Here is a 10,597-nt window from a genome sequence, read left to right on the forward strand (position 1 = left end):
AGCCACACCATTAGATCAGTCAGTGTGCAAAAGTCTCAGGTACGTTTTTAATTGCGATTACACCAAAGGCCATGCGAAGGTGGATTTGCCAAAGAGCAAGTTCTATAACGCTATTTTACGACCACCATTTGGGTCGGTAATTTACGTTGCAGCTTCGCGTAGAAACCATAAACCACATCCAATAATAGATACCACTAGTTCGTATCGAATCGTTTGCTTATTTTATTCGTTTTAATTGTGCATGTGCGCATCAGTGCATGGTGCGTCAGCTAGATCGAATATCTGTCTAACCGATCATCAGAGCATCTCCGGGTAAATCGAACTAAGTGATCCGTACGGCCTACAAGCGTAATGAGTTCATTGTTTTTTTAAAGACCTGGCACGCCGCTGTGCCATCTCGGGAATGCCACCAGTGCCCGGTGTAAAGCAGAATCCCCTACATAAATTACACCTCAATCGTAAAACTGTGAAAATTATTTAAATTAGTTTTACTTGCATCTCGCTCAACGGGTCCACGAGGTGACACTTTTGTATGGGTTAAAAGGTACAAGCGCTGCCCCTTCCGAACGCAATGAGACCGCCGTTCTGAAAACCGTTCAACAGATTGCCTTTGGCTGTTGTTTTACAAGTTGTTTTATCTTTGGTATGCTGTTTGTTCTTGCAGGAGCGATCGTCAAGATTGCGTACCTACGACGCGGGATAAACCTGTAACGTTATACAAGGCATTTAGCTCATTAGCAACCAGTGGTTGCGCATCATCTTTCGCTTTATAGGAGCAATGGGGTTTATTTGCAGATGTGAACTATTTCTACGACGATGAACGGCACTAAATATGTCACCCATCTCAACGCAGTGTCGTACGGAGACATCTTATAATATGAGCAATTTTATTCGATTACCGTGTGCTACTGAACATGTTCTATTTATATGATTGCTTAGGTAGATTCTGCTAGCTATATGGTCACATTAAACTTTTGTGTGGCAGACACTACTATATACTAAGACGCAACAGCTGGCTACTATTATTATTCACAACGATTAATTTATTCAATGCAACGATTAATTTTCGTAATGCTACTATTATTATTTTTGTTGTTGTTTAATTCCAAATTATTTAGTGTTTCGACATAACTCTGGTAAATAAGTGATTTAATTTGTAACATTTTATAAGAGTCTTAATTATATGAATTACAACTTTCAATAGGCAACTTCGGTTTAATAGGCAACACAATTGTTGTGAAATGTGATACCTTCAACTAACCCATGATTTTTTGCAAGTTAATGTGGTAAAACGCTTATTTATCTTTTTTTGATAGATATAAAAACAAAATGTTTGATTGGATATGTTAAAAATTGTAAAGGTATTCTTATTTTGGCTCAACAACCGTTTGTCGGTCAAGCCCTGCCTGTACCACTTGTGGGGTTGACTTTCAATGACTTTTTGGATTACCCCCCATAGTAGGATAGTCAGTCCTACGTATGACAGCACGGTCTATTTGGGGCTTGAACCCATGCCGGGCATGTTGTTAAGTCGTACGAGTTGACGACTGTACCATGAAGCCGTATACATATGTTAAAAATGTTTGGCTTAGCTTTTCATAATTTTGGGTAATACAAGTCAAAACTGAATTTCAGAATATAATACATCGCTTTACATAACAAATATCACATACGATTGTCAAACGTAAACAATTTACATTCAAAGATAGTCAAACGTTTACGTGTTTGCATATGATCCATCACAAAATAACGTTTACACAAATTATGAAGTAACTTTTATTTTATTCATGTATATTCCTGCAGGTACGTTTTTACAAGAATCGTTCGAAGCGCTTAAGATTATTCATCCTAGGTGCCAAAGGATTAACATTAAACAAGGTCAATCCAAAGCTAACATGTGAAAACATTTTCAAGTAAAGTCACCAGTCATTGCTCTGAAATTTTGACCTTTAAACTTTATTACTGCTATAATGTAAACTGATCGTCGTGATTCAGTGAAAATAATTTCTTCTGTGTCATACACTAAAATTTGATTACTTAGCGTTTTAGATGGATCGATTACTTCTCTCTAACATTCTGTGGTCCGACTACGACTACGAATCCTTTGAACATGTGATGCTCATGTACGATGCGTCAACAGCGCCAACGCATATAAACTTGAAGAAAAGCTATCAGTAGAACTCAGAAAAAGGGAACCGCGTCAAATGTAAAGAGTGTCATAAGTTTTTGATTTTTATGTCCTTGTCCAAATAGAGTGCAATAAAACTCCAAACCTGGTACGATCGATTGGAAGAGTGTCACAAATGCGTGCAGACGGGGGAACCTCCCTCTTCCGACGCTATAGACCACACGCATCGAATGTTGATCAGAACCATAATTTATTATAACAAAACACAAGACACCTTAAAAACCACCGATCTGGATGAAACATCAGGTATGCCGATCGAACGCGATCAGGTTCAGCTATTCATTTCGATTGATCGTGAGCGTTAAGAGCGTAAAATACCTGATAGTAGTGTGACCCGCGGGGTGTGACGATATTTTGTCGTCACCCTTGTAGGTAACATTTGTAGAAAGCTTAAATTTTTCCTGGGAAGATAGGGCAAGGGAGAAGATGGAACTGGAAACCAATGCTCTGATCTTTGATTTTTCCATCTTTGATCGATTTTTATTTCACCATTATCTTAGACGGAGATTTCATTTCCAGAGCTGAAATCCTAATACCAGCACCACTACAGGTTTATTCTATAAATCTTGCTTTCTTGCTTGCGTTTCACACTCCTTTCCACCTTGCAGGCAATGATATCACGCATTGAAAATGAAATCGGCATGAATATTCCACAGTATAAAAATTGATCATCAGACAGATGAGCATAAAACATCTGACAACAATTTTGTTACAGGTATGGTGTAGAGGTTTATATATATATATATATATATATATATATATATATATATATATATATATATATATATATATATATATATATATATATGTACATACATATATATTTATAGTGCTAGGTATGTTTGCAGTGTTAGCAGTGTTAGGCATGTAGAAACATGAAATGTTATATGCTTCAACAAGTTTAAACGTCTTGTTTTACTAGATATGAATTTTATTTTTAATTTCGCTTTAGATTTTCATACAAATATCACATACATAATAACAATCATGTATTATCAGAAAATAAATCAGGAGAGTGTATTCCGATGCGTTTGATAGACAAGAAGAAAACGATGTAAAATACCAGTAGCACGGGCGCTCTTTAGCGAATAAAAATAAACAGAATATTTTCACAGAAACTGCCCATCGGGTATTAATGTCAAAGAGGCTGTTTGAATGATGGTATGGAATATATTATCACAGTTTAATGACTATTAGCTCAGCTAACGCAACACCAGACGCATGGAATGGATAGAAGCAACATCATCCATCCAGAAGATTACCACGAAGAAACTACCCATTTCGCTATCGGCAGTGGTGAGCGACGATCGCTCCGGAATTTGTTCAGTTATAAGATCTCATCTGCTGCACCCGCCAAAAAGTAAAAGAAGCTCAAAACAGTAATGGAAAAGTAAGATCAAAGCCTTACCTTATAACAGCCCTGCATAACTGCACGAAACGTGGATTATAGTGCAATAATAAATGCTTTTTGATATAATTTATGAGGTATTTAAATGGTAATACAACACTCATTTCATTGAATGGTGGGTGATCGAACCAGTTCTACGTAATAGATTGTAAAACATATAATGTTAGCCTACTACTGCAGGCTACTGGTCTGGAATGTTAAAATACTTTCAATCTTGACTCATTGATAAGAAACATTTAGTTTTATTTGCCAGCTTGACTTATTGTGAAATTCGTTTAAGGTTTTATCATTAAGTGTTGCAATGGTTAATCCATCCAGAAAATTAACATGAAGGAACTACCAATTTCGCTATCGATATTTAAACGTGTTCAAAAATATTCATTCAAACATATTGAATAATCTAAATAATACATAACTGTACATCTTTAAAATAATTGCAAATCCTGTTAATCCGTCTTGATATTATACACTGCGTTTGACGTGTTGTTTGTTATAGTTATTTAAGTTCTAGTTTTTAAACAAGGTCGCTTATTTGCTCAATCACCTTATTGCAACAAACAGTTAAAATTTATCAAAATTGTTAACTAAATATAAATAATAATTACCTTTTTTACAAACATGCTTTCAAAATATATTGAAAAATTATTGATTTATTATTGTTTTTTTTCGATCTAGATTTTATAGGAACAGTTCAAAAAGTTCGTATTACTATTCCAAACTGAGCGCAACAAAGAATGCATAAGAACGACATCACACAAAATATGCGCAAAAGTATTGAGAACGAAGCAAAACGTTGCTACCGAGCATGCGTGTTAATTGTAATGGAGGCTATAAAAGCTTATTTCATATCACTCGGAAGTCCATCGTACGCGGGTATGTTTTCAATTACTCTGGTGATTCTAAAACCAAGCTTGACCACGCACCTTTCAGGCGCGTAGGGAACGAATTTTATTTATTCTGTCCGAGTAATGCCGCTCCATTTCCGCTTTAAAACGCTTTCTTTTGAACGTTATGTTTATGTGCGAACGATATTAGTTGCATTGAACCACCTCTGGTACTGTGAATAGGAAATATCATTGTGACGATGGTGCTGTGATAAATTAAAAATTATTCAATCCATTCCTACCTGAATCGGTGCTGTTTTGAAAGAGTGTTCTTGTGGCAGCTCTTGAGCTGATGTGTTAGACAAACTGGTCTGTTGTTTGTTTCGGCTACCGTTTACACCTTTGCTGGACATTTCCTCCGCGGGTGGAGTGTGTTCAATAATCCTAACGATCAACGGTTGTTCCATGTCAATGACATGAGCAAACGCATCGCTGTTAACGACTGGCAACTATACAAGTCATGTTTTATTTATGTATTTTATGTCCCTGTTTCACTGCACCGACAGCAACCTGATTCAACCTTTGCTTTGCTTCCTGTTTTGTTTCGTTCTTGCCTTTTCGGATGCATGTGACGATGCATGGTATAAAAATCTGAATAGATCCGATTGATAGACCTGAGCATGCGGACAATTCTCGTATAGAAAATAACTGAAATGAAATCAGAAATATCAAACCGTGACCATATTGACAAACATGTTGAATAGCTTTAGCTTTGTAATGCAAGTATCCACCAAGATCGCATGTGACGCATTATACTTGTATTACTCTATCCTCTACTATACATCCTGGTGATAGTTTAATCCATAAAATATTGTGAAATGTATACTCTGCAGAATTATTGGTTCTGCAAACGTTTTGTGTAGAAGTTTTTAGTATCACATTTACAGTAATTTTGTACAATCACACGTCTATGGAAAGCTACATTTGCAACTGAAACATGCATGTCAAAACTGCACAGGTGCGAATCAATATGAAACTATCGGTAGCAGGTGAACTCTTACATGCATTCATGCATAAGCCGGATGGCTGGTCCAATACCACACGCACAGAACAGCTTATTGAAATTTATGATAAAAATATTCAAAGCAGTAATAGTTTTAAATTTATGAGCTCAACATAATCGCCCTCTGCAAAAACGGGAGCTGCGAAATGGACTGCAGTTTAAATGTAGAATTTCGGCGTAATTACGCATGTAAATTTCACTTTCCGTAAACGTGTACCTAGCATCAAGAGTGCAAAAGCAATGCGGATCGAGGATCCGTTGTCACGGAATGAAGTTTTCGAATAATCACGCTTCGCATTGTACAAAGCGTACAGTAAATGGCGATGTGAAAGAAAAGCAGAGCAGCATTTTATGTAAACTAAGTAGTGATTGCACATTTTATACGTTTTTAATGTACCTTGGTACCAGCATAAAACAAGAAAATGACCATCATTAAAGGTAACAGGCTGAAGCTGGAAGGCCGATGGCTAAAATGTGGTGGAACGCGATGAAAAACATCGTTCGTTGCGGTGTCTTCTTTGACTTCGGGGTAAGTTCGGTGCTGAGCTGCCGTTGAAAGTTGGTAGCAGCTCATGACGGTCGACACTCATGGCCAGTTTTGGCTCTTATTTTGCACTGACATGTTATCACCGAAAATCTGTGTAATTTTGATACAACAACGCTTAAAGTGTTGCATCGAGCTTCCTGACTTCAGCAGCCATTCGTTCATTCATTCGTTCCCTTCGTCAGATCATTGCCGAGCAACTGTTGGCAATAAACTAACTGAATACAGCTGAGCCGAAATTCCGCTTGATAAAAAGAAACAGCCTAACTGCCGAAAATATTCCGCAACTCTTCTGCTTCCACTGGCCTCACATTGATGCGCTGGGACGGAAGTAAACGAATGGAGGAAATAAGCAGCAATCAAAATCAAACCACATCATTAATTTCATATATAACTTCTTCAGATCTTCCTGAACCCCGGAAAGCCCCAAAGGACAATGTCATCCTGTGAGGTCCTGCACCTGATACAGTCGTATTAGCGCTTTGCCAGAAAATGCTCCCTAATGTGTGAGAGATCGTTAATGCTGTTGAATGCATAGAACTTATCAAGGATACGAATACCTTTTCCAATGTAATTAGAGCGTGCCGAAAAGAATACAGGGCCTGAAGATAAACTGTGCCGAAAAGGGCAAGTAAGGAAAGTTGCCTTTGTGTGTGGTGTAATTTGTTCCCAAAGGATCAAAGTTGTGGATGGTGATTATCATCGTATTTCTTTTGGTGCACTAGTTTTGGCCCGCTTGAGGTATCCAGTTTCCGGTACATTAAGAATTGTTATATTTTGTTTTGGAGATGGCGTTCTGAACTTTCACGCTCTTTGATTGCCATAAATTAAGATATTCAACTTTTTTCAAGAGTCATTTAGTTTTAGAATCAAAAAGGCGAATGAGGCCAATCCTCTCAAAAACTCTATAAAAAATGTTTTAGAATCGAAAGTTTTATTCAAACTCTTTCGATTTTAGATCACTTTTAACAGCCATTGCATGTATCTACTACATCATCCAGTTGCCCTTCAATGGACTATAGTGCTGCTATACGATTTTTTTAAAACGATAATTGCATTACCATAACTAACATTGTTTCATAAGCATCATTATGTTATCAATTAGGCAATCAACCATTTAGTTAACCATTTTTGCAAGGAAGCAACAATATTTTCCTAGAATCGTATTCCTTATTCCGTTCATTGGATATGATCACTCTTAGGTAAAATAAATACAATCTAGCATACCGAAACGGTATATACGATTATGTGCCACACCCGTCCGTGCCGTATGAACAGATAAAAGCAACATGCTATAGTTCCCCGATAGTGCTCCGACCTCATCGAGATCATTGTACAGAGTACCGGGCAACAAATCACTGTTGCAATGTTATTGCTTGATTTCACACTGTCCGTCTTTCTGACGCATTAGACCTGCGACCCAGCTTTCTTGTTCGAGACAGAAGGAATAAAAAGAGTAATTTTCTCATGGGAGAGTTTGAACATTTATTAACAAATTGTATCTGACATTAGAGTGCAGTGGATATTAATCGCTTATCATTTGTTTCTTGCTCTTGCATGTAGACTTACACTTTGCAAGTTGTAGCTTCAATAGAACCTGGCTAAGAATTGGTTTTTACGATGACTTTTTGCTTGCCGTTGCTTTAACTTGTAATAGACATTGATAATTCAACGTTGAATAATGTAGACTGCAAGCCGCGCACTCTCGCAAATGACTGACAGCAACAATTACTGTGTAAGCAAATGTTTTCTGAGACGAATTGTTGTTTTAGGTTTTCTCAAAACACGTAAACACTTGCATACTTTTTTAGTGTTTAGTAGGTGCTCAACCATATTATGTTTATAAACTTCAATACATTAAAAAAATGCACAGTATTTTTGTCTGTAACATTGGTTCACGTTCTTCTCACCCCGAAGAATTTGCACCTGGACTCTATTTTTGCAGTCATCATAATTACAACTCTTCTTGCATTACACACATCAGACTACTTCTTGTCAGATACAAGAGCTGCCATCAAAGAGCTGCGCAGGAGCAAATGGACACAGACCGATCAGTTATCTGATTTGCTTGGTCCAGCTTCACATACCAGTCATCTTAAACCAGTTACAAGCGCTGTGAAGAGCAAAGTTTAATTTAATTACAACTACAGTGGTAAGACCTTTTTGTTGAACGGAATGGTGCTGAAGATGAACATGAGATGTATGAAGTTTTGACAGATTATGATCGGTTCGCTCCGCAAGTTGATGGTAGTAGTCCATTTGGATGCCAGGGTAAGCGAAGGCAAACCGTGTGCAGTTGATATCCAATACTGCTTCGAAATTGCTACTTCTCACCGAGGAAGCGAGGTATTGTCATCAACCGTTCCCTCTACAAAAACGCAACACCCTAAGCAATCAAGACGGAACGACATTGCAAGCGATGTTTTGTGGCTATCTCATGCCACGGCTGCATGGTTGCAAAACTCAAGTGACAAGCGCCAACTGCTGTTTGGAAGGCTCGAGCATGATAAGCCAAAGTGTCAAGTTGGTAAGTTGGTTTGCGAGGTGTAAAAATAATGCTCTATAAGCGATGACAGGCAGTCTATTCAGCCTGGCAGAGGTTACTGAATTACTTAAGAGTTAGATGACGAAGTGTGTGACAAATCATATTAACGTTAGTAAACAAAATATTACAATAGCTGTTTATTACAAAATGAAATATCGCATTATTAAAATAAATTTTAAAGTAAACTAGTTTCTAAAGGAAGTCATTTGTTTTGTTGATATTATCGCCGATGAGGATAAATTATTATGTGATTATCACAATCTTCCAGACTCATCAACGAGTTTCATTTTAAATTTAACAATAACCATTACAAATTTACCGTATAAAAGATAGTTATGACAAGTAGACGCTACCAAAAATTTCGTCCAGTTGTCGACTTGCAGAAGTATGTAACCTAAATTAACCGTAGCCACTTCTGCATGGTCATATATCCTTTGTTTACTTCCAAAACCAATCGTTTTGGACAGCAATACTGTAAATAAAAAACAAAGTTTTATAAATTTACCATTGATGCCTACGAGAGATAAAAGAATAATTATATTACATAATAAAATTTACAAAATATCAGTGCATTTGTATCGGCGAGTTTGGTTCAATTGACTTTATTTCATTAGACATATTAACATATGCATAAATATATTTATGCATTAATATGCAATAAACATGCATATTTTGTTATTATGCTATTTGAATTTTAAAAATTGTAATTACTATAGTCTATAGTTGTATAACTATAGTTGTAATAACTATAGGGCCGGTCTGGTGGTACAGTCGTCAACTCGTACGACGTAACAACATGCCCATCATGGGTTCAAGTCCCGAATAGACCGTGCCCTTATACGTAGAACTGACTATCCTGCTATGGTAACAATAAGTCACTGAAAGCCAAGCTCATTTCAATAAGTGAGTACAGGCAGGCCTTGACCAACAGCGGTTGTTGTGTCAAAGAAGAAGAAGAAGAAGAATAACTATAGTACTCTTCGATTAGTAAGAAATCAACATTGTCTTGATCATCTCATTTTAAAGTCTAACGACAGAAATGTTCGGTTTAATTGATTCCAAGAAATCTTCTCCACTTTTATACGGAAAGATAACAATCAAAATCAATGACAACGTGTGACATTTTGTACATAAAATAGAACATTCAATGGTTTTCTAGGCTGTTTTATTTTTTATTCTTATTTCACATCGCATATCTTCATATCGTATCATATTTTTACAGATATTATAAAAAAAAAGTTGTACTTAGCTGATTCGCTATAACAACATACTCGATATGTTATTATTTTATTGTATATTATTATTGCATTGTTCTTTGATATTAGATATTTGTTGTCTAAGTACTTATGAAATATAAGATGAAAAGTTTTCGAATAATTAAAAATGTTTTATTAGCAGCTGTTCATTAATGGTTGATAACGATTAAATTTATAATGTTATAGAAAAAAAGATTCTATTGGATAAACTCTGTCTAATAAATGCATTAACGAGTGAAACTTGACTCGATAAATAAAAATCGGTCACGGTCATTGTACATCTCTTAGTTCAGTGGCACGTCATGGGGCCGTTTAAAAGCTTGCGAGAATATTTACATAAAAATTATTGTACAATTATGCCTAAACTCGAACTCGAAATCATCCATCATTTCTCCAGACATCGAACCGTGCATCCTATCCTCTGCGACGATAAATTGCTAAACAGCAATACAATTCTACGTATTTGATGACGATTAATCGTTGTCAATTTGTTATACGTTTCACGAGCAAAGTTTTTGGATCATACTGATTTTTAAGGGTTTTTTTTTATTGAAAATAGTTAAAGCCATCAATAAGTTTTGTATGATTAGCAAACAATGGGTTGGCAAAAAATGATTTACTGTTTCAAAGTGAAAACTATTCTAAAATTCTGCTAATACTGCATTGCTGATTTCCCTGCAGTAGATCTAGTTTGTGATTTTAAATATCTCTAAAATAGCGTTTAATGTTACCGAGCTAAAGCCTGTGAGCAGATTGTTGGTCTAACTTG

Source organism: Anopheles coluzzii, chromosome 3 (genome assembly GCF_943734685.1).
Source record: "Anopheles coluzzii chromosome 3, AcolN3, whole genome shotgun sequence".
Classification (NCBI taxonomy): domain Eukaryota; kingdom Metazoa; phylum Arthropoda; class Insecta; order Diptera; family Culicidae; genus Anopheles; species Anopheles coluzzii.